This window comes from Diabrotica virgifera, chromosome 4, assembly GCF_917563875.1.
Source record: "Diabrotica virgifera virgifera chromosome 4, PGI_DIABVI_V3a".
NCBI lineage: Eukaryota > Metazoa > Arthropoda > Insecta > Coleoptera > Chrysomelidae > Diabrotica > Diabrotica virgifera.
In genome coordinates, this window is record NC_065446.1 from 63,065,520 (window position 1) to 63,092,418 (window position 26,899).

Below are 26,899 nucleotides of genomic sequence, written 5' to 3' on the forward strand. Positions count from 1 at the left end.
TATTTGTTAGAATTAAAAACAAAACTTCCGTTTTCAATTAAAATTTTATACGTCTACTTTTTTTAAGAGCAAAGTCTTTTATTGCACCGTCAATGTCTATCGCATCACACACCTCTTGCTCAATAGACAAAATAGCCAAATTAGTTAGTATTTAGAGTACTCACTGTCGATCTTAAATAATTTTTAATTAATTCAAATTTTGAAAAACTTCTCTCACAGCTGGCATTGCTTATAGCAACTGTGGAAATATTCGGAACATTATTAAAATATTGGGCAGAGTATCTTTCAGCTTGGATTTAACAATAAATTTAAATAATTCATTAATCAATTTATTTTCGTTGCCTGTAGCAGCAACGAAAGTCCGAAGTCGAAGTATTTCCAGCTTGAAATCCTGCTCGTCAATTTCGTCAGATGCGTAGTCTAGATTACATTCAGTGTTGTCTGGATCTAATAATATTGGGACCGTGCAAGTTCGGCAAAGCGACCCCTATTTCTACGCTCTATACTAAAATTCGCACTTTTAATTATATTGGCCAATTATATTAGTCCTGGTTACTGGATAATTGTCAAGGCCATACTCCAAAAAAAATAATAAGAAGAAAAAATAAGATTCAGGTTATGTTATGAAAACGTCAACAATTGTATGTAGTAAATAAAATTAGTTATTAAAATGCAGTACTGCAAGCAAAATAAAATTAATTAAATTTACCTTTATATAATAATTGCATATCATATCAATATTGTGGAGCAATATATAATTTTTCTACTTCATTGACAGAAGGTATGAAATATACGTCAATTTGACAATTTCAATTGACAATATGAATTATTTAAGATAGTTGCAATATTTCTCCGCGACTCGCGCAGGGTCGTTTCTCGTTTCCCCTTCCAAGTACTTGCACACCGCGAATAGCCGGCGTTAGATAAGCAAACTTATCCGTTAAATTCTGTAGCTATTAAAAACGCTCACGAATTTCTACAATAACTATCTAACGAATAAAACAGCTTTCGTCTCAACTCATTTTACCATGACAAGTTAGCATCTCTAGTTCCGTCATCAAAAATATGCTTTCTTGTTATGCGCCTCCGAGGTTTTATGGAAATTCCAAGTTCTTCACACATATTTTTTGCATAACCTGCAGCACCATTTGCCCATTTCTCTCTGCACATCATCTGCAAAGCATTCACTTTGTGAGCGCACAGTCAAGTTCCCTTGTTTTTAAATATGTTTGTGCATCAATCACTTCATGTACCACCGGTTGCCACAGGCCCAAAAAACAAAGAAAGGAAAATGACTGCATCGAAAAAAAAAAACAATTAACTTACATAACAAAATAAATATTTATTCTTTTTATAAGAAAACAACTAACTGAAAAATTTATTCTCAATCATTTAATTAAAATTAAAGGCATTAAAAAAAACTCTAAAGAATTAAATGTTCGACTCTTGAAGTCAACAAAAACCTAATCGATCATACAATGCAAGTCTCATTGCATTCAGCTGATCTGGGCTGTATCTGACTGCCGAGTCAGTATAGACGTTGTTGTCAGTCGCTACAAAATATCACTCAAAGAAAAGAAATTCCCCGAATTCGTCACAAAATAAGTAATGAAAAATTCCGTGCTCCTCTTTCAATCGGTCGGATTTGTAGCTGCAATCAAAATATAAAATGGTTAAAATATTTACAAAATATTTTTATTATTTATTGTTAAATTTTGCCGCCCCCTAAAAAGTTTCGACCGGGGCACGCCGCCCCTGCCGCCCCCACTACGCTACGCCACTGCCCGGAAGGAGCATTTGAATTCTAAAAATGATGGACATAACATACAAAAATGGGGAATTTATTTTCTTGCGCGCCATCTATTATTGAAATGGCCAATTTGTCACGACGTTGTGACGTTCTCAGCGAACGATCGAACATTTCGTACAGTTACCTACAGTCGTAGGTCATAGATCGAACATTCCGTACAGTTTCCTACAATTTCGGTCAGTTTACTGCGTCGTAGATATTTGTTTATTTGTACAGAACCCTGACATATTGGTTCTTGTCGTCTATACCTCGTCGCGTCAATCGCAGTAAACAAAAAATCGATAAATATGGTGGTTAAATGTATTCGTGTGTGATAGGTTGTCAATTGTTTTTATAAAAACTACGGTAAGTAGGTACTAAATTAATTCTTCTATTGGCTAGTAGTACTGTATTTATAACTGTATTGCCTTAGTGGATTGATGTACACGCGTCAGTGAAGAATGTTGTTTCAAAGAAACACTAGAATTTGTTGACATATTCGAATTTAACTGACATGTGGGCGTATTTTAAATGTCAAAAACCTTTGAAATGCATATTGAAACTGGTTTTCTTCGTATTTGACGAAGTTTTTAACAATTTGATTAGTTGATCTGTTGTTTTAAATTGTACTTTTCCATTATTAGTAATATAGTTTGATCTTTAGGTAACCTTAAAGTCGGTGTTGATACGGTGTTATAGAAATTTAGCAGGTTTATCCTGCTTCATTGTTGATATTAATCATAGGTAATTTGAAATGCATTTAAAACCAAAAAAAAAACATGATACTACCTGTGGAAATTTATATATTTTAATCGTACCGCCCATATCTGTTCTATCAATATGACATATTGCAATTCTTGCAATCATAATTACCAATTATTTCAGTCCTGATTTTCCTGCATGGATGGAATTCGTTTAGGAGTGCCTAATTAACATGTTAGCAAGGATTTTACTTATTTATTAGAAATTTAAATGATTTGTTCATAATATGCAGTTATAAGTGAGGCGTATCATTTTGCCAGAAAGATTCCAGTCGGTTAAGACGTTTCTGATAATGGCAAAGTAATTCGGTTATCATCTGTAGATTATGGGAACTTCCTGACCTGAGAGAGTAGTTTGATAATTAAACATTTACTTAATTTATAGCAATTAAAATGCAGATGTGTCACTTTTTTAATAGGTCAGTCATTGAACGTAAAATACGGCGATACCGTGTAATTTTCCGTCTCACCACCGAATTGCATGAAAATTTTTACTTAGGTTCTACTTATCCTCCACTTTAAAGTTGGACTTGTGCTGTTGGTTGCTTTTACTTGGGGGGTAAAAAACAGTGGCGTAACCAGGGGGGTTTTGTGGGTTGCAACCCCCCATGGGGATGTACTTTGAGCTCTACACGCTTAACACCATTACTATTCCATACCCCTAGAGACCCTCCAGTAGTTGTAACCCCTTAGGATAATCCTGGTTACACTGTTGGAAAAACACCTCTTTTCGGGGGTGAAAAACATACGCTCAAAATACGTCGGAAATGGATAAACTTATCTACTAATTCTGAGTAACTTTTGTGCTATGGAGTTTTTTCACTTTTCGAGTTATTTTCAAGTGAAAATGTTAATTTTTCATCCAAAAAACCACGTTTTTAGACGGTTTTTCGTAAATAACTCGAAAAGTAAGTATTTTATCGAAAAAATATTCCTAGCAAAAATGTAGCTTATAAAAAAATAAAATTGTGTATGTTTACCCCATTCCACGAATATACGACACTCTTGGATTATCGCGACAACGAATATTTTACTGTGCAAAATATGAAGAACCAAAGTAAATTGCAAATTATATTGTTGTTTATTGGAGTAATTATTAGAGCAAAATACTTTCGTACTTCTTATGTTGCACAATAAAATATTCGTTGCCGCGATAATCCAAAACCGTCATATATTCGTGGAATACACCATATAAAGTCTGCTGACCCAGTAGAAGCAGAGTTGTAGCCAGAGACATGTTAACCGTAGACAAGGCATACTGAGCAAAAAAGCGTAACGCGCGGCAGTCGATCGGTGGTCTGTTTATCCTTTTTTACTAAGCGATACCGCTCATATGACGGGCAAAGATGGCTAGACCACTCAAAATGAATATTGACCAATGGCGTCCTTGATATCGCCGTTACACCTCGATGCACAGAGCGGCCCATAGCTAGTCTAATCTACAGCTTATTATATCTATGGTTGTATCTCATAAAAAGTATTTAAAAACACCTTTAATTTCGTTTTTTGTTATACAAGTTTCTATCATTAAAACTAAGCAAGGTACGCTCAAAATAAAGTTTTTCGTAAATGAAATTAATCGTTACAATAACTTAACTTATGTATTGCTTATATTATCTATAAGTTTCACTTGTTCAAAGTGCTTATTTTTAAAAAGGTTGTAGTTGAAAGGGATTGAATGAGTGACTAATCTCGAGTGTATGCAAATTATGAACAGCCATAATGTTAACAAATTTTTGTCTTACAGAAAAACAAAAAAATCTACTAAAATATTCAGAAAAGCAAATCCATTTTTTTAATCTTCGAGAGTTTTCGTATCAATAATACTTTGTAAGTTATGTTGAAAAAAATGAATTTTTGTCAAAATATCAGAAAAAAATTACTTTAAAACCAGATTTTTTCAAAAATAAGCCCTTTGAACCGGTAAAACTTACAGATCTTATAAACAATACATTTATTTCATTTGGGATGCTAAAGGGAAAAACTTTATTTTGAGCGTATAACTTGCTTAGATTTGACGATAAAAACTTTTATTAAAAAAAAATAAAAAAAAAAGCTTTTTTAAACACTCTTAAGTTATGAAGAGTTTTCCCCGAAAAATGCTTCATTTTTTGGTTATTTAACGTAAAATTAAATATGTAAATTCCAATAAAATTAGATAAAATTAATTAAAATGATATAAACTTAAATATAATTAATTAAAATTATACAAAATAGAATAAAATTACTTAAATAGAATTAAAAAAAATTAAAAAATGAAAAAAAGAAAATTAAATTGAATTAATTAGGTAAATAAAATTAATAAAATAAATCGAATCGAGTAGAAACGAATTAAATCGAACCGAATATAATCGAATTTAAAACAAATATTTACTTCTGTCGTCACTCCGCAAGTGCTCTGTTCTTTTTGTCGATAACATACTTATTTTTTTGAGTTATTTGCGAAAAACCGACTGAAAAGGTGGTTTTTTGTTGAAAAATAAACATTTTCACTCGCAAATAACTCGAAAAGTATTGAGTTAGGTAGTTGAAAAACTCTTAGTTAAGTGCTTAGAATTAGCCAATTCGCCCATTTACGGACTTATTTTGAAGGTATGTTTTTCACCCCCGCGAAGGGGTGGCTTTCACTCACCAAGTATCCCTGTGTTTAAGTCCACAAGTGACGAGAAAAATTACACTAAAAAACGGTCATTTACTGACTTCTAAGTGTAATCAAAAATGTACCTACAATATTTAGCCCAATAAATGACCGTTTTGGAGTGTAATTTCCAGGGGCAACTCCGAATTGCATGAAAATTTGGAATTAGGTTCTACTTACCCTCCACTTCAAAGTTGAATTTGTGCCGTTGGTTGCTTTTACTTGGGGGGTGACATTTGCCCCTTCTCGGGGGGTGAAAAACGCGTGTTTAAAATAAGGCCGGAAATGGATAAATTGACTTATTTTAAACACCTTTTGTTCTACAAAGTTTTTTACGTAAGTCAATACTTTTCGAGTTCTTCGCGATTTAAAATGTTGATTTTTCGACAAAAAACTACGTTTTCAGACTGTTTTTCCCAAATAACTCAAAAAGTAGATATTTTATCGAAATATATATTTTTATCAAAAGTGTAGCCTATCAAAAAACGAAAAAAATGGTGTACCATTAAAGTCTACAAATTGAGCAGAAGCAAAGTTGTAGCTCATGAAAAATACGTTCTTATTCGTCTAATTCCAAATCGAATAATTCAACGCGAAATCACCGAAGAAAGAAGCGTTTTTCGGGAAAACCTTATTAACATTTTTAAAGTATCGAAAAAAAGCTTATTATTCGTTTTTTACAAAAGTTTACAGCATCAAAAATAAGCGAGTTACACTGAAAAAAAAGTTGGCCCCTTTTTTTGGTAAAAAATAATCGTGAAAACCTCCCTCTATTTAGCACCCTAAATGAAATTAATCGTTTGGCTTTACCATCTATGTTAACTGTATGTGTATTGTTTATATGATCTGTAAGTTTGATTGGTTTGAAGTGCTTATTTTTGACACCATTTGGTTTTATCTTAAAAAAAATTTTCTAAAAATTTTTGAAAAATTTAATTTTTTCAGAATAACTTAAAAAGTATTAGTGATAAGAACAATTTTGAAGAGTAAAAAAATGTAGGTTTTGCTATTATAAATATACTAGTTTCATTTTGTTTCTCTGTAAGACAAAAATTGGTTAAAATATGGCTGTTCAAAATTTGCATACACTGATTAGTGACCGATTCAAGCTTTCTCAATTATAACCCTTTCAAAAATAAACACTTTAAACCGGTGAGACTGACAGATTATATAAAAAATAGATAGGTAAGTTAATTGTTTGTAAAGCGGCAGCGATTAATTTCATTTGAGGAGCTAAACACGGCGAGATTTTCATGATTTTTTACAAAAAAAAGAGGGCCAACTTTATTTTGAGCGTAACTCGCTTATTTTTAATGCTAAAACTTTTGTTAACAATTAAAACAATGCTTTTTATAAACACTTTAAAAAAGTTTAAATGGGTTTTTCCCGAAAAGTGCTTAATTTTTCGGTGATTTCACCTTGAAATATTCGATTTGGAAGTAGACGAATAAGAACGTATTTTTCATGAGCTACAACTTTGTTTTTATCTGATTGATAAACTTTAATGATACACCATTTTTTTGGGTTTTTTATAAGCTACACTTTTGCCAAGGATATATTTTTCGATAAAATATTTACTTTTTGAGTTATTTGCGAAAAACCGTCTGAAAACGTAGTTTTTTTTTGTCGAAAAATCAACATTTTCAATGGCAAATAACTCGAAAAGTATTGACTTACGTAAAAAACTCTATAGAACAAAAGTGGCTTAAAATCAGTCCAGGAGCGTCATTTGAAATTTTGTTTGGGGGGGGGGCAAGCACTATATATACACTACATTATATGATGTTATGATGAATATTGATGTATTTTCTGTAAATTTAAGTCATTTTCAGGGTCGGGGGGGCAAATGCCCCCCCTGGACGCCCAAATGACGCCCCTGAATCAGTAAATTTATCCATTTTCGGTCTTATCTTGAACGTATGTTTTTTCACCCCCGAGAAGGGGTGACTGTCACCCCCCAAGTAAAAGCAACCAAAGGCACAATTTCAACTTTGAAGTGAAGGGTAAGTAGAACCTAAATCCAAATTTTCATGCAATTCGGAGTTGCCCCTGAAAATTACACGGTATCGAAGAATTTCCCGTTCATTTACTGGGCTAATTCTATTAGGCGAGCGGCACACGCCTAATTTGAGGCTTAGAAATAGAAAAAGTGACCGTGATAGGTGAATGGCAAATTTTGGTTATTCTTTGTTTTAGAGGTCGCTGAATACGAATATGAAGTTTATTTTTATCTAGAATTGGTGGAACATGTTCAAAAATCTACTTTTATGCAAAAGTGCGAAAAATCAATTTTGATAATTTTTCATAATATAATTTACCTCGCTGTATCTTTGGTCGCTGTAAATATTTTCTTTTAAAAATTTTACTGTGTCGTCTTTGAAGAATTTAGATAACAATGAAATTTGTCCGAGATGTTTAAACAAATTAAAAGAGAAGCTGTTAATTTTTAAACAATTTGTCGCCAGATTTCGTTAGTTTAATGTTTACTTAAAAACGTTGGGTGACAAATTTTTAGTTTAGAATAATTTTAATCAACACAATATTAAACTATTGTCCTTTTCATGATCATTTTTCAGTGCGTAACAAATGATAGGAAAAAGGGTAAGTCCGTGATAATACACATTTATGACATTTATTCTAACATGACCTTTTAGTTAAATCTGACAGTTGTCACATTTTATTTTCAATTTGGAATAAAAACAAATCAAATGTGTTTCTTGCATTTATAATGGTGTAAATTTATACCGGGTGTAACAATAATACTGTGTTGTTTTCTAAAAGTTCGTAACACCCTGTGGAATATTCTGGCATTTAAAAAATATTGAAATTAAAACTCAATTGTAGCCTTAGCCTTTCTTAACATTCTGCTTTTTGACTCATTCACTTATGTTGGATAATAAAAAAGTTAGGTACTTTGACAACTAGTTATGTTCTTCATCAATACAGGGTGTTTCAAAATAAGTGCGACAAACTTTCAGTGTTCATTCTGCATGAAAAAATAATGACAGTTTGCTTTATAAATATATGTCCGCAAATGCTTCGTTTCCGAGATACGGGATGTTGAATTTTTTCTTACAAACTGATAATTTATTTATTGCTTCAAAACCGGTTTTCATATGCAAATGAAATTTGGTAGGTTTTAAGAGGTAGTTATTTCACATTTTTTGACAAACAACTAAAAATTTTATATTCGCCATTGGCGTGCATACAGGTAATATGACCGGATAATATGGCCCGTATGCACGCCAATGGTGAATATATAATACATAATTGTACGTCAAAAAATGCGCAATGACTGCCTCTTAAAACCCACCACATTTCATTTGCATATCTTAACCGGTTTTAGAGCAATAAATAAATCGTCAGTGTGTAAGAAACAATTGAACACCCGGTATTTCGGAAACGAAGCATTTGCAGACATATGTTTATAAATCAAACGGTCATTATTTTTTCATGCAGAATTACCCCTTAAAGTTTGTCGCACTTATTTAGAAACACCCTATATTGATGAAGAACATGCTACTTGTCAAAGTACCTAACTTTTTTATTATTCAACATAAGTGAATGAGTCAAAAAGCAGAATGTTAAGAGAGGCTAGGGCTACAATTGAGTTTTAATTTCAATATTTTTTAAATGCCAGAATATTCCACAGGGTGTTTCGAACTTTCAGGAAAAAACACAGTATTATTGTTACACCCGGTATACAATGACATTTACCTGTTCAGCAACACTATTACTACATCCATATTCTTAGAGAATAAGGCTATAACATATTAAAAAAATCACTAAAATCGGACAACAGGTTTAGGAGATTCGAGACATCAAAAATGACCCATTTTTAAGGTGTCCCATTTTTTTGGCCAGGAGCGTATATATCTACCGTTGATTGATAAATACGGAAAGATACGAAAGCCTATGCATTATTTTGTTGTCTTTAAAACCTGCCCGTATAGTGGCGCGTCTAGCTTAAATTTGTTGGAACTAGCCTTAGAGGGAAGTGTAAAATTCTCCGTACTCAAGGAACTAGCCAAGAACACGCGGTTATTTTACGTGGCCCGTATTCAAAATTTTAACGCAGCAGTCACTATCATATTAATCTGTATTATTTTTTTTTGTTTCTGTTTCTGCAAAAATGTTGAAAATATAAATTGACTATAGAGTTTTTTTCACTAGTCTTGACCTCACAAGTAAATACTTTTCGAGTTATTTGCGAGTGAATATATTCATTTCTCAAAAAATAGTACGTTTTAGACGGATTTTCGCAAATAACTAAAAAGGAAGTATTTCACCAAAAAAACATTCATACCAAAAATACAGCTTATCAAAAAGTGAAAAAAATGTTTTATTTATATAAATATGACATATGAAGTCGTAGACCCAGTAAAAGCAGAGTTGTAGCTAATGAAAAGTAGGTTCTTATTATTTGTCAAATTCAAAATTGAATATTTCTACATGAAATAACCAAAAAATTAAGAACTTTTCGGGGAAAACTTATCATAACTTTTTTAAAAAGTTTAAAAACAGCTTTATTTTTTTTTGAGTTTCTAGTATCAAAAGTAAACAAGTTGCGCACAAAATAAAGTTGATCCCTTTTTTTGTAAAAAAATCTAAAAATCACCTCCTAATTAGCATCTCAAATGAAATTAATCAGTAGCGTTTCATAAGTTACTTTACGTATGTATGCTTATAGAGGATCTGTAAGTTTCATCGGTTCAAAGTGCTTATTTTTGAAAGGCTGTAGTTAAAAGGGCTTCAATGAGTCACTAATCACGAGTATATGTAAATTCTGAACAGCCATATCTTAACCAATTTTTGTATTATAGAAAAACAAAATATTCAGAAAAGCAAAACCTTACAACTTTGGGATATTTCGTATCACTGATAATTAGAAAGTTATTTAAAAAAAAGGCATTTTTTTTTTCACAATAAAAAAATACTGTAAAACTAAATTTACGATGAAACTTACAGATCATATTATAAACAATACATAAGTAAAGTCACTTGTGAAGCGGTAACAATAATTTGATTTTATTCGTCTTGAGGGGCCAAACGAAAAACACAAACAACTTTTTTTCTGTTTAAACAGTGTTCTGTTGTGATTTATAGTGGTAGGGGAGCCCAAGCGGGGATTTTTGTAGTAACTCGAGCGCGTCAGATTATCATATGGGGAGAACCCTGGTACCCTGTAGATGTACCTCTACCATATATTGGCTCTAAACACAGGGGAGTTCGTTAAGGGGGGGCCGAAAAAAATATATATCCTTAGAAAAACTTGAAACCGTCAGATTAAGACAAAGTAAGTTAAGTACATGCAAAACAGTGTATATTTAAAAAATCTGACGATTTGGGCGGGGCGTAAGGAAATGGGTGACGAAAGTTTCACAAGAAAAAAGCGAATATTTCGCGAAATGAACGATAGATCTAAAAACTAAAAAATACGTGCTTAATATTTGTCAAAAGTCTAACGAAAGATATCAAACACGACTGCCCACGAAGAGGGGTTGGGGGTAAATTTGAAATTTTAAATACGAATCCCGCGATATTTCGCGAAATGAACATCAGATCGAAAAACTGAAAAATACACTTATTCAATATGTTTGAAAAATCTATCGAATGGCACCATACACGACCCCCCACGGATGTGGGGTGGGGGGTTACTTTACAATTTTAAATAGGAGCCCCTATTTTTTATTGCAGATTCGGATTCCTTACGTAAAAATAAGTAACTTTAAAGGCGCGTTTACATGTATCCAGTAACTGGCGCCAGTCGCACTGGAACGACAGTGCTGGCATCATGTAAACGCTTTTTTGTTCCAGTCCAGCGCTGTCTGCCAGCGCTGTCTCGAATAGAAGGCTGGTCTATTTTTCGTGCCAGTGGCACTCGTCCGCGTCCCCTCTAACCCCGTGCCAGTGGTTGTAGACACGTGTAAACACAGCGTTCCAGTCGCTAGCGCTGTCGTACCTGTGGTTTCAGTGGCCGTATTAGGATTTTTAATAAGAGTGCCAGTGAGATTGGCGCCAGTTACTGGATACGTGTAAACGAACCTATCCAGCGCTGTCTTAGTCAAGCACTCGCATTCCAGTGAGACTGGCGCCAGTTACTGGATACGTGTAAACGTTACTTTTTTGAAACATTTTTTCGAATTATGGATATATGGCGCTATAATCGGAAAAAACTATTGTTGGAAATGGAAAATTAAATTAAAAATGGAAAGTCTCCACTAAAATGGCAAACTTTACTTAACTTTTTTTTGGTTTTAAGACCTACTCTTCACAACCCAATAGGTCCCCAAGGCGCTTGAGTGACTGCGCATTTAGCATACTTTCCTCCCCTACTATAGCAAATTTATAGCATCTCTTTCGAAATAAAAATTTTATGCAAGTTCCCTTTTAGAGGGTGATTTCACGCTTTTTTAAAACTATCTTTTACAAAAAAGGACCAACTTTATTTTCAGCGTAACGTGCTTACTTTAATGCTAGAAACTGTTTTAAAAACAAAAACAAAGCTTTTTTAAACTCTTTAAAAAAGTTGTGATGAGTTTTCCCAGAAATGTGCTTTATTTTTTGGTTATTTCACGTTGAAATATTCGATTTGGAATTTGACGAATAAGAAATTACTTTTCATTAGCTACAACTCTGCTTCTACTGAGTATAAAGATTTTATACAGACATTTATTTTTAAATTTTTTATATACTATATTTTTATTGAATACTTTTTTCGATAAAATACTTACTTACTGTGTTATTTGCGTAAAACCGTCTAAAAACGTTTTTTTTTATTAAAAAACGAACATATTCACTCGCAAATAACTCGAAAAGTATTAGCTTAGTGAATAAACTCAATAGAACAAAACTTGCTACAATTAATCAGTTTATCCACTTGATAGATAATAGATACATAGTATTAACTTATTGATATTATCGCTACCTAGCCCTATACAAAGTGGATTTAGAAAGTCCACATCTACATTAGACAACCTAGTGGATATTGAATCTGTAATTCATGGGTCATTTGGATGTGATAAAGTATGTTTGGCTTATGGCTATCTTTTATTATATTTTATAACGCGTGCCATTTGGGGATTAGATATAAGAATTCTATTAAGTTGGTCAATTCCAGGAAATATAAAATTTATTAGAAATTTCCTATATATACGAAACTTATTCGAATAGATAACGTTCTTTTAACATACGAAATAGATAACATACATTGGGGTCAAAATTTACCCCCCTTGGTCAGCCTAAAGGTTAAGCAGTTATAAAGAAAAAAGTGTTAAATAGAAAATGAAATAAACCAATAAGTAATGCTATAAAAATTTACAATATTTAAAAGTTCTAATTAAAAATGGAGTAATCCTGAACCTATCGACTTAATTATTTTAATGTGAAATCAAGCCCAACTAAGTTGTCTGTCTCGTAAAATCTCGATTGCTCTTCTCGGGTTAATTCTGATTTATTTTTTAGTTTTATCTTCATTAAAATACCCCATTAAATGTCGTTAATTCGGAAATTTCTAGACGTCTAATTAACCCCTCTCTCGGAATCAGAAAATGTCTTAAACACCTCTCGTATTTATCAAGATCTCTTTTTCTTAGCATCCGCCGTGTGTACACGTAGTCAGACATTTCCATCTCTTTCTCTTTTGCAAGCTTTTCGGGTGATTGCGATCTACAATGTTGCCGATATAGTTGAATTGTTCGAGTTCTTTAGTCTGTGATAAAATATTTAACCCCTGAATTATCGTTTGCAATTTCAATAAACTGAAAAAAAAATGAATAATAATACAGAATATAAATACAAAACAAACTTCTACTTGACAAAAGGTTCATAATTAGTAACGTGTATGAACGTTTTGTACATTAAAACATTTTTACAGTATTTAAATCAAACTTTTACTTTAAACCAAATACAGTGGAACCTCGATAACTAGGATTAATCGGGACCGCGGCCGATTCGGATTAACCGGAGAATATAGTAAAAATTCATAAAATACGGTATACTTACAGATAAACTCCGTTATAATTGAAATAACATGAAATATATATGCAAGTACACATCTAAATTACTAAAAACACGCAAACACAAACCTAATCAAACGGAAGCGAACAATACAAGACTGTACTACACACAATACAGTCACAATCGGAACGATATTGTTATTTAAGAACAGTGGACACGAAGACCATTGTTTAAAAAACAATTTTTTAAATAGTATTTTTAGTCTTTTTTAAACAATGCTAAGACAGTTTGAAATAAATACTTAAAGGAAACAGGTGCCCGTTGTTTCCGATAATAGTCCGAGAAAATGAATGTCGCTCTGTCGCCGTGTCCCATGAGTCATTTTTACTATCGCATAGTTCAAATTACACAAATACACATTATCTCTCAAATATTATTTTAAATAAATTTTTATTGTTGAAATGTTTGTCTGGTGAAAATCGGTCCGGGTTAGCCGAACTTCTGGGTTATCGGGGGCCGACTTATCGGGGTCCCACTGTACTTTAAAGGCAAAAACGTTCGAGCACTACGTGTTGCCAGTTCTGACATACGGAACTGAATCTTGGGCTTTTAACAACAGCGTAGTCCACCAACTTCAAGTGACTCAGAGAGATATGGAACGGAGAATGCTCAACATTAAGCTCAGCGATCGCAAGTCCAATGAAGAGATAAGAAGACGATCAAATGTAACAGATGTGATCCAGAAGATTGCCATTTTAAAATGGAACTGGGCATGACACATAGGAAGAATGAAACACAAACGTTGGAGAAAGCGAGTTCTTTAGTGGCGATCAAGGGCAAGCAAAAGAAGAGGCAGACCTCAAACAAGATGTACTGATAACATCAAGCAAATGGCTGGCCACGAATGGATCCAAAAAACACCCAATAGATATGAATGGGCAAACCTAAGGAAGGCTTACATCTGACGATGTGGAATAGCTGTTGATGACGAACGTTTTGTATCGCTGAAAGCAGATAACACACGCGTGACTCACCGCCAGATGTTTATTTTTACTTGTTTTTGTTTGCGAGATGGACGTATCTCAAATGAATACGGATGTTACCTAAGTAAAATTTATTATGATAAATAAAATATTATCATAGTCAACACACCGAGTGAAAACTGCGTTGTCTTTGTCATTAATTTCTGTTAACTTTTGGTAGACTAAATAAGCGGCGATACGAAATTAATAATCAAAGTTATGCCTTTACAAAAACACATTATTAGAAAAATAAGTTGAAAAATGATTCATGTTACTTAAAGCCGTGATCGATAAAAATATCGTATTACCCTCAAATTCAACTTATCGGCATATTACATTTTTGTTTATTACATAGTACATTTTTGTTTAAGCTAAAAATTAAAAACGAAATATGCAGATAGTGTTATTTTTTATGACCGATCAGTATCGAAGGGATTATGAATTATGACCTGCAGTAATTGTAAATGATTGCGATCCTGCAGTAATTGTAAATGATTGTGATTAGAGCAGTAAATTGAGGAATATGAGTTATGACCGAGCAGTAGGGAAGAGATTATTTTAAATATGTAGGTATTATGTGCAGAAATAAAATACTCAGCGTAAGATATCTATTTATGCACCCGCTTATGATCAAATTCGATGTTTTCGAAAGTCATACCGCTACGACTACTAGGGACGTGTAAGATATTTTTAAAACGTTACTAGTTGCAAGTACATCAGTATTTTGTAATCAGTATTTGTGCTCAGTACCACTAAGAACCGGTATCAAAAGTAACCGTTACATGTCCGCACTGATTTTGCCCGTCTCTATTCGCCACGTCGATAGCCAACGGTTGGGTTGGGTTGTGTTCAATATGCGGTACGCTAGAAAAATAAATGCACGGGTCACCCGTCCCGCCGGCGCAGGTTGTGTCTAGCTTAGGTTCAATTTGCGCCGGGCCAAGTGTAGCATACCAATGTATAAACACAAATGGAATGAAGGCTGCGTTGCTCAGAACCATAGGGGTAACCCCCCTGTGGTTTTGGGGGTTATAACCCCCCTTTTGGATGTACTTTGAGCTCTATACGCTTAACACCATTATTATTCCATACCCCCCAGATATCTTCAAGTAGACATAACCCCCAACCCCCTTAGGATCATCCTGGTTATACCTCTGCTCAGAATCGCAAGAGATGCGGGGGTGGTTCGTATCCGCGATCTAATTCACACAACTTTGAATCTCCCCTGGATTCTCACGACCTCCTCATGCCTATCTCGCGGCGATTGGTTGCAATCGCAGAGGGTACCTGGCAAATACTTACAACCACTTTAATTTTGCTAGCGACTTTCTAAGTCCCAAATGTAAATAAATAATTTAAACTTTTTTATACTTATTGTAGAATGTTTATTTGAATGTTTATGTAAGTTCCAATATTTCAAGATACCTATAAAAATTTTCGTTGGAATACGTAAAGGACACCGCACACATCTTATGGAAAATATTCTTCTTCTTTACGTGCCATTTCCGCGACGAAGGTTGGCAATCATCATTGCTATTCTCACTTTTGACACTACAGCCCAAAAGAGTTCAGTTTTAGCTGCATCCAAACCATTCTCTGAGATTTCTTAGGCAGGACATTTTTCTCCTACCTATGCTGCGCCTTCCTTGAATCTTTCCCTGCATAATTAATTTTAGGAGTTCATATCTGTCACCACGTGTTATATGACCCAAGTATTGAAGTTTTCTTATTTTGATGGAATCCAGTATCTCCCTGCTGTTCTGTATTCTCCTTAGTACTTCCTCATTGGTTATTCTGTCTGTCCAGGAGATTCTCAGCATTCTTCGATACGTCCACATCTCAAATGCTTCCAATCTATTGAGACATTGTTTATTGAGAGTCCATGTCTCCACACCATACAAAAGAACAGAAAATACATAATATTTTAGTACTCGCTTTCTAAGATTTAGGCTGAGGTCTCTACTACATAATATTTGTTTCATATTAGTGAATGCACTTCTAGCCTTTTCTATTCTAATTCGGATTTCTTTGGTATAATCGTTTGTTTCACCAATGTTTGTCCCTAAATAGTTATAATTCTGAACTCGTTCTATCGTCTTATTATTTACGTGTAGATTGATGTTTCTAATATTTTCTTTGATATAACCATGAATTTCGTTTTTGTGATGTTTAGTGACAGACCAAATTCTTCACTCGTTACAACAACCTTATCTAAAATTCTGTGAAGATCTGTAATAGTTTCTGCTATTACCTAGTATTGTGTCATCGGCGTATCTAATTTCACATATGGGTGGACCATTTATTTTTATGCCTGCTACTTCATCTTCTAATGCTTTTTTGAATATTTCTTCTGAGTATGCATTAAACAATGATGGCGACAAGACACAGCCCTGTCTAACGCCTCTTTTGATTTTTATTTTATTGGTGTTTAAATTATTTATTCTTATTTCAGATTCTTGGTAAATATATGGAAAATATAGTGTCACTCAAATGAAATTAAATTTATATGAATATAATTGTCCCAAAATTTCAATAATTTGATACCATTGCGCCAGCGCCAACTCTGAATTTTGCTTAATTAGGGCGTTAATTATAATTAAAGTTTATCGATATCGCATTTTGAAGTCCATAAAACTGGCAGTTATAAATAATATTAGTCTAGCGGCTATTAGAAGCAGTTTATTCACCAAGAGCTTAAGCCGATTAGAGGCGGTACAACGAGCAAATTGTACCTACTTTATTATAAATAATAATGAGATAAGATAAGAGTAAGCCTCTGCCTTAAACCCCTTAAAATGATTTACGGACTAAGCGATTTTTTTCTCTCTAAATACACACGCACATTCCCATTTGAAATTAGATTTATTTTTATCAATTTTCGCTTTTACTATTCAAAATACAGAGTTGGCGCAATGATAAAAAATAATCGAAATTTAGAAACGAATCTATTCATGTAAATTTTATTTCATTTGAGTGACATTATATTTTCCATAAGATGTGTGCAGTGTTCCATAAGACGCAAAACATTAGGACTTAGCGAGGTCGCATACCGATGCAATATCTTAAATCGCATGTGGCATGCATTGCGAAAAGATACACACTGAGTGTCACATCTGGTTTTCGGTGAATCTTCGGTGACTTTCGGTGGAATTTCGTTCACCGAAAACCAGATGTGACACTCAGTGCGTATCTTTCCGCAATGTATGTTGTGCGATGTAGGGATATTGCTTTGGTTTGCGAGCTCCCTTAATGTTAAGCACTTAGTGCTTCGGGCAACTATAAACATTTTATCATATACAGGATCGCATAAAAGTCGTTGCTTTCTGAATTAAATGGAATTAAAAAAAAATAGTAAGCGGGCTCCACACTCTCGGCGAAGTTACTTCGCCAAAGTTGACCGAAGTCCGAAGTACCTCTCTACACACTCGCTATACTTCGCGAGGAAGTGCGATACCGACAAAGAGCGGTGCGATACCGACAAAGATCCCTTTGACTCGGACGCACCAGACCGACAGAGAATGGAAGTAGAACGAAGTAAGGCAAAGTTGCGCAAGGTGGCCGTCTACACTTTCGTACTTGTTGAACCTCGATCAACTTCGGCGAGAGTGTGGAGCTGACAGTAGAACAGTTAGTACATTTCTTTCATCAGTCCGTTACTTCGTCGGAACTATTTCTCCAATAAAACCGTTCCCAAATTCTTTGAAGGGTTTTCTTTTCACCGAAATGCCCTCCTGATGGACAGTCGTGTAACTGACCAAGTACTTTGACTATTCTGCTCTTTGGAATCACGAACTGTGTTCTCTTCTCTGAACCATCATCTTTTCCCAGTACTCGTTTAAGCAAGCCGCATTCCATGATAGAGGAGTCCTACAAGGAGTACAGGTAAAAGAAGGCCCAGTACGTTTGCACTACTGTGCATAGGTTTGCTCAGTAATCATTTTTTGCCAAGACGACGGTTTTCTTCTTTCTATTTTCGAATGGAAAATGTCATTTGTTGTTCCTCTGTATATAACTTTCAAAGTTGCGTCTTTTTCGATTTGTTAATAAGTAATTTTCAATTACACTTTTTTTATTAACATAAATTTTCATGAAGCATCAATTGGCTTTGTTAACGAATCGATAAATGTTTTGGTAATCATTTTTCATTGCTAAGTATAGTCCTGTCACCAGGAGGGGTACAATGGCCTTCTTTATTCAGATGGACTTACCCAAGTTTCTTTTATGTATTTTGACCCGTAGAACACGAATTTTTTGGGTAACAGTGGATCCGGATGTCGATAAGATTGTTATAAACAAAGAACTTTAGGAATTACATAACAGCGATTTTTCGCAAAACAAAACATTTTTTTGTATTTTTTGGGTCATTCTAAGCAAAAAATGTTCTTACATGTTTTTTCGTAGGATGCATAGTTTCCGAGGTAAACGCGGTTGAACTTTCAAAGAATCGAAATATTGCAATTTTTGAACCCGAATAACATTTGAAAGTACCGCGTTTGAAAGTTCAAGTCAAATACTGCCAGGTTTGATTATTTGCATTGCTAAAAATTAATTTTTTTATTGTTAAACAAAGCTATAAACAAATAGTGTTTCCGTGCCCAATGCATGGGGTTTAATGCATGCTACGTAGAAATTGCCTGTTTGTATGCGCGCCTACTCGTTCAATTTTAAATGAGAGTAAGTTGCATTGAAAACATTACTCAAGCACTATGGTTTATAGCTTTGTTTAACAATAAAAATATTTATTTTTAGTAATGCAAATGATCAAAACCGATAGAATTTGACTTGAACTTTCAAATGCTGTAATGCTATTTTATTTTTTAATCAAAAGTTATTCGGGTTCAAAAATTGCAGTTTTTCGATTTTTTGAAAGTTCAACCGCTTTTATCTCGAAAACTACGCATCCTACGAAAAAACTTGTAAGAACATTTTTTGCTTAGACTGACCCAAAAAATACAAAAAATGTTTTGTTTTGCGAAAAATCGCTGTTAAGTAATTCCTCAAGTTCTTTATTTTTTATAAAACAATCTTATCGACATCAGGATCAACTGTTACCCAAAAAATTCGTGTTCTACGGGTCAAAATACATAAAAAACTTAGGTAAGTCCATCTAAATAAAGGAGGCCGTTGTGCCCTGCCCCCCCCCCTGACGACAGGACTGTAAACCAGTTTTTTTAAGTAAACCAGTTCTATTTTTTTATGGAGAACATGGGTATCCGGATTCTTCTCCCAATTAATCTCTGATATATAGTTCAGTGGGAGCAAAACTGCATAATTTAAAAAGGCAAATTTTAAGTAGATAAACAACATGACCTTTTACTGTCCCGAGTGCCACTAATTTTCTTCAAAGCTGTGGCAACGTAGCCTCGAGTGCACCAAATCCGTTTCAGCGTCGGCTACGATACAGACGTCGGCGTCTGTGACGTCGGTGACGTCTATCACATCGTTTACAACCCTGCGTTTTGCCACTAAGGGCACTCTGGGTCGACGGGGCGCGTAAACCGCTCCCTTCCCACCTCCGCCCTGTCCGCCTCCTCATGCAACACTGCCATTGCAAGAAGTTAAAATCTTAGAACGAGACTTACAGATAAAATCCGTTTAAGGAGTTGGTTGTTTTGTTGGTTTTTCTCATGTTGGTAAAAATAAGTTCGAGATTTGTTCTAATGCGATGTACAGACTGAAAAAGAGGCAGGTATGGCAGACAAGTTTTTTCAAGACCTTGGGGCGGCGGCGACCTTCAATTTTTTGTTAGATCCCGAAAAGGGTTCGAATTTATATAAAAAGTTAATGAAAAATTACAGCTAATATTTATGAGCTACATTATCACACACTTTCATGTCATTGAAACCAGAAAATAAGATTATTCGGAAGAAAAAAACAGGTGAAACAATCTCATGCATTTTTTTTCTTCCCTATTTTTTTTTTCTTTTTTAATTTTTGGTAAGATTTGTAAAATTTTTGGAAAGTGGTAAGACTTAAAATTAGTTTATTCTTTAAATAAAATATAAATAAATATACAAGGCGAAAACGGCGGGTTCGTTAGAAAAAATATTCCCATGAGATTTTTTTGCATAATCACATTTGTGAGAAATCCCAGAATAAGGTTCAAGAAGTCGCCCACGTGAAAAGTGGTCCAATTTTGTTTAACAATTTTTTTTAATCAAATTGCAAAAATCGATATTTTTGGTCCGTACAAATTTTTGTTAGGTTTTTTTGGACCATTCTGGTCAAAAAAGGTCTCTTGTAATCTTCTCTAAAGTTGATAGTTTTTGAGTTATAAACAATTTAAAATTTGAAAAAAAAAACGAAAACTGGCGATTTTCAAGGCTTAATAAATTGGTTAAAAGTTATTATTATGAAAGTCAGAAAGTGACTTAATCAAAGTTTAAAGCGCCCACCCCCCTACAAGATCCTGAAGAAATTTTTGTAATAATTTTATTACTAAGCTGTTATTTTTAAGTAATAATAATGAGCGCCAGCACGTATTAGGCGGCAGTCTATGGTGAGTGCGAGAGACATGCCATTCCGGCAGTCGGATGGGGCACTTACTCGCATTCACATTTACAGCCGCGTCAATACGCTCTTACGGCTTATTGTTAATAATTAAAAATAACAGCTTAGTAATAAATTAATGACACAAATTTCTTCAGGATCATGTAGGGGGGTTTTAAACTTTGATTTAGTCACTTTCTGACTTTCAGGGAGTATACATTGATTGAATACTCTTGTTTTTAGGTATTGCGGGTATTTTCTGTTCTTTAGAATATAAGACAGTTTTCCGAATGATGCCCAGGCCAATCTTATTCTTCTCTTTATTTCTTCGGTTTGATTTTCTTTATTTAATCTAGCGATTTGTTCTAGATATATATACTCTTTTACTTGTTCCATTCTTGTTTGTGCCACTGTAATTATTAGTTCTTCTTGTTGATTGGTCATGGTTTTTGTTTTACTGTAATTCATCTTCAGTACTATCTTTGTCGATTCTCTATCTAGTTCTTCCATCATTATTTGTAATCCTTCACTTGTTTCTGTTATTAATACAATATCATCAGCATATCGTAAGTGATTCAGATATTGCCCGTTTATGTTTATACCCAAGCCATCCCAGTGTAGTTGTTTGAACACATCTTTTAGCTCTTGGTTGAAGAGCTTGGGCGAGATGGTATCTCCTTGTCTTACTCCTCGGTTTATTTTAATAGGCTCCGTTTGTTTCATTAGCGTAATAGTTGTTGTTGCCTTATCATATACAGGGTGTCCAGAAACTCTGCCGACAAACGAAGACAAGAGATTCCTCAGATAATTTTAAGACAATTTAACCCAATTCACCTAGTCCGAAAATGCTTCTTAAGGGAGCTAGAGCTCTTTGAAGATGGCGCCATGAAATTAGTTTTTCTTAAATACCTCCACAACGGTTCTATTTAGAAAAACGAAAATTGGTATGCGTATTTACTTTTCAGAGATGAATCGATTCCATCCATTGCAAATTTGTAATACCGGTCATAGGCGTCCGTTTTGGGTAGAGCAACGGGTATTTTATCGCATAACTTTTTTGTCCTTAACTTTTATGCATTTTTGACACCGGATTGTTAAATTGTGAGGTATTTTAGTACTAAAAGGTACTCTCGCTTTAAGTCGGTAGGACACACCGTTTTCTAGAAAAATCGATTTGAAAGTTTTTCGTTTCTGGAATTTGAAAAAAAAATTGAAAGAACTTTTCAACATAAACCGAAGTATTTTACCAACATAAAGTAAGAGTAACTTTTAGTACTCGAATACAATTAATTGAATTGAACTCGAATTAATTCAAGACAAAAAAGTTATACTATAAAATAACTATTGACCTACTCAAAACGGACGCATATGACCAGTACTAGAAATTCGCAATTAATGAAATCGATTTATCTCTGGAATATAAATAAATGTACCAGTTTTCGTCTTTCTAAACAGTGTTTTTTTTTTAAATTTTTTTTAATTTAAAAGCGAAAAATTTTCAAATCGATTTTTCTAGAAAACGGTGTGTCCTACTGATTTAAAATAAGAGTACCTTTTAGTACTTGAATACTTCACAATTTCATAATCCAGTGTCAGAAATGCATAAAAGTTAAAGATAAAAAAGTTATGCGATAAAATAACCGTTGCTCTACCCAAAACGGACGCCTATGATCGGTACTAGAAATTTGCAACGGATGGATTAGATTTGTATCTTGTAGATAAATACGCGTACCAATTTTTGTTTTTCTAAATAGAAACGTTCTGGAGGTATTTAAGAAAAAACTAATTACAAGACGCCATCTTCAAAGAGCTCTAGCTCCCTTAGGAAGCATTTTCGGACTAAGTGAATTGGGTTAAATTATCTTAAAATTATCTGAAGAATCTCCTGTCTTCGTTTGTCGGTAGAGTTTCTGGACACCCTGTATATTTGTAATTAAGTCGGTATATCTGTAGTCTATTCTGCTGTTTTGTAGGGAATTCTTTACTGCCCAGTGTTCCACACTATCAAATGCTTTTTCGAAGTCAATAAATGCCATGTATAGCGGGATATGATATTCGTTAGCTTTTTCTAACGAAGCTTTTTCTAAAAAGCTAACGAAAAAAAAGCAAAATCTTTTACTTCTGTTTAATCTGGATTTTAATTAGTTGGTTTAAATTAACTGCATCTCGTGTATGTATAATCGAAAATAATGAAGTTTGCATCGAGATGCTAAAAATAAACTTGTTGCTGTTTATCATACTTCAGTAAGTGCAGTTTTTCCAATATCTGTAAATATTTAATAATCTCAAAATAGAGTTCTGAGAAAATCTCTACTATATTATTTTTAAAAACGCAATTAGGTATTTATGTCTACGAGCCTTTTTCTTTTGCAAATATAAATGATGTCAATAAAGTGTCATCAAAAAAGAAATGTATCTGCTTTTAGACAGGAATAAGCAACATGAAGAGGAAGAGACAAGATTGGAAGAAAATTACCACAATAATTATAAATAATTAAAAATAATGCATGTGTTTTTATAAATGTGTAAAAAGCTCAGGCAATAGATATAGTCCTGTCTCCAGGGGGGGCACAAAGGTCTTCTTTATTTAGATGGACTTACCCAAGTTTTTATGTACTTTGACCCGTAGAACACGAATTTTTTGGGTAACAGTTGATCCGGATGTCGATAACTATCCAGATTTAGCCATTCGGCTCACACTCCCTCTAAGGGGAAAATTGACTCATCTTAGATACCTACGGTATCAAAAGGATTGAGCTCTGGTGGGACTCTTTCCATGTTATCGAGCCCTAGGTGACTTGGTATGCAGGTGTATCTCCCAAAAATGTTCGTACACTTCTGACCGTTGCGAGTAGTACAGCTTTCTTCATGGTCTTATAAAGATGTTCATTCAGGCCTTTTTATGCTTTCGAGGAGGGTTTTCGGAATGGCTCTAGTAGTAGACATAATAATCGGTATCGCCTAGTACCTTGCATTCTCCATTGCCTTTGTATTTGAATTTCCAGATCTCTGTACTTGAAGATCTTTTCAGTAAATTTACTACGTAGATTATTGTTGTTAGATGTCGCCACATCAATTAGTGTTATTTGTCTTGTTGATTTATTAACTAGTACGAGATCTGGTCTACTATGTGCCACTGTTTGGTCTGTGAGCACAGTGCGGTCCCAGTATAGCTTGTAGTTGCCATCCTCAAGCGTGGAACGTATTGATAATACGGGAGATGGTCCGTTTGGAGAAGTCCCAGCTTGATAGCTATCTCTTGATGAAGGATTCTTCCCACTGCGTCATGCCGTTCCGTATATTCATTTGCAGCAAATGTCTGGTAGCCCCCTGTTAGATGTTGGATGGTTTCTTGGGCTTGACATCCATATCGGCATCTGTCGTTTTGAACCTGAGGGTCTCTGATGATATATTTCAGGTAATTTCTGGTTGGTATAACCTGATCCTGAATGGCCAGTAATGAACCCTCCGTTTCAGGGAACATCTTTCCTGATGTCAACAAATAGTTCGACGCTGTATTGTCCACATAGTCTTGGCTGATCTCATTGGGATGTCGCCCGTGTAGAGGTTTACCCATCCAGGTGCACATTTTTTCGTCTTTAGTGAGGTGGTTTATGCGCATTTCTGGTTCCCTCAGTTTGATCGGTGTTGTGTCATCCACTGCGCAAATAGACCGATGTAGAGTAGATGTCTCAGCTTGCATCTGAAAATAAGTTTTTAAATTAGCAATTTGTTTATCTAATTGCTCTCCTTTATCCATAAGTCCTCTTCCTCCTAGATTCCGTGGCAATGTCGTTCTTTCTACTGCACTTTCAGGATGGTGTTTTTGTGCCTTTGTGAGGTGTGTTTGTACTTTTCGCTGAAGATTTTCTATATCTGTTTTTGTCCACTTAACAATACCAAATGAATAGCTAAGCGCGGAACAAGCATAGGTGTTTAGTACCTTAAACAATTTTTTACTGTTAAGCTGTGAACGAAGCAGCTGTTTTATTCTTCGTATAAACTCAGTAGTTATCTCAGTTTTCATTTGCTTATGGTCAATTTTCCGCGCCTGCTTTACTCCAAGATATTTGTATATATCGTTGCACCCATGGCCTCGATGTTCTGGCCATATTGCATATCGAATCCACCGGGCTGTATCTTTCCTCTGACTATATTTAAAACGCGGCACTTGTCTAGTCCAAAGTGCATATGAATATCATTAGAGAATGTTTCTACTGTTTTTAGCATCTGTTCTAGATTGTCTCGAGTAGAAGCCATTAATTTCAAATCATCCATATACAACAGATGATTAAGTTTCGCTACTACAGTATTGTTGTTTTTAATGCTAAAACCTCAGTCAGTGGAGTTTAATAGCTGTGATAGGGGGTTCAGAGCCAAACAGAACCACAATGGACTCAGTGAGTCTCCTTGAAACAGGCCCCGGTTGATTGCGATATTTTCCGTTTCGATATTGTTTTCACCAGGTATTTGGAGGTGAATTTTAGTCTTCCAACTTGTCATTATATGCCTTAAAAAGTCACTATGTTATCATCGACTTTGTATATTCTTAAAATATCTATAAGCCATTCATGCGGCACTGAATTAAGGGCCTTTTTCTAGTCAATAAAAGCAGTAAAGAGGTTCCTTTTTTGGTGAATGCCTGGTTAGAAATGACTGAGTCGATGACAAATTGTTCTTTGCAACCCATAGAACCTTTAGCACATCCTTTCTGTTGAGGCTCTATGATATTGTTTAGAGCACAGTGTTAGTAGATACGCCGGGTTATAGAGGATGTAACCAATTTATACAAAGTTGGTAGACAAGTAATTGGGCCGTACTTGGCTGGATCTTGGGTGTTATTTTGATCCTTCGGTATTAAATAAGTGGTTCGCTGAGTTAGAAATGATGGTATTTCCTGCGGGTTAGAAATAGCACGATAACTATTATTATGTTTCCATTTTCTCAACTGGCTCAACTTTTCGGCAGCTATACTCTTGACGTTATGATTCTTGTGACTGGCCTATTGCCAGAATAAATTTCGGAAAAAGTTATCACTTCTTTTTCTTCACTGGCTTTACAACTCAGTGTGAGTCTTCGCCGCATTCACTATAGCTTTCCATCTTCTACGATATTTCTCTTCCATTTCCCATTGTTGTACCCCAATCCTAGATAGATCGGCTTCAACAACATCATCCTTCCATCTTTCTCTGGGCCGGCTAACTGATCTTCTACCGTCAGGTCTCTCAAAAAAACACGACAACATTTATCACGTCTTCCATAATTTAGTCTGTTATTAATACTTTCAGTATTGAGTGGTTCATTATTGAATTAAGATGGATCCTTGTTCGTTCGTCAGGTGTGAAGATCGTCTTATCCCTGTCATGATGCGCGTTAAAGTCTCCTGCCAAGATCACAATTTCTGCGGAAATCATGATCTTTTACATTTCTTCAAGTATATTTGCAACTCTCCTGTACATAGAAAAATGATTAGTGTTACCTTCTTCTTCTTCAGGGTCCTGATTCTAAATCAAATTTCGACACTAAACAAGTCGCTTTCAATCTTGTGGATTTTAGTTGAACTAACGAAATGACGTCACGAAATAGCGACTATCGAAATTAATAGCGACTCCAAAAAAATGGTTGATATTATAATTTCGATGTCGAAATTATTTGACACGGAGATGAATGAATGGCCAAAAGCGAGGTTAGGTTTAGTTTAGATGTGTTTTATTTATTTCTTGCAAGGAAAACTAAAGCAAAAGGTATTAATATGGCTGGGTTTAATTGAAATTTGCTTGTTTTGAGGAATTAGATAGAATAGTATTAAATTAGAAATATAATAATTGAGAATGTCCACAACATGAACAATCAACTCAATGAAAGATGTAAGATAATAATCTGGGAAAATTAGTAAAAAACAAGGAAAATTAATTACCAGCTATTTTATTGCTGGACATGCTGAAATCAAATCTTAAGATTTCCTATATTAGTAATATAGCTGTGCAAAGTCCACAGAAAGTGTGCTATTTTGTTTATAAACAAATTAGCGCTCCGAATTCTTTTTTTATTATTGCTCTATAACTCCGAAAATTTTTACTTTAAACCAAAACACTCGCATAAAAATTGACAGTAATTTAATTCTGCACATTGATAATTTATTCCAATTTCCTTCGACGGAAATTTTCCTCGGAGAATTCGGGTTTTCAAAACAAAATCTTTAATTTTCAACTAAAATTTGGGAGAAGTAATTATTTATCAA

At 34.3% G+C, this 26,899-nt stretch overlaps 1 protein-coding gene across 1 annotated transcript in view; it reads left to right on the forward strand.

The window, feature by feature from the left end:
* The first annotated feature begins 2,030 nt into the window (after window positions 1-2,030).
* LOC114325841 (fibronectin type-III domain-containing protein 3a) overlaps window positions 2,031-26,899 on the forward strand; it is a 725,050-nt gene continuing 700,181 nt past the window's right edge. Inside the window, exon 1 of the mRNA XM_050649163.1 lies at window positions 2,031-2,155. The gene's annotated coding sequence lies outside the window, so the exon portion shown is untranslated. The remainder of the gene's footprint in view (window positions 2,156-26,899) is intronic.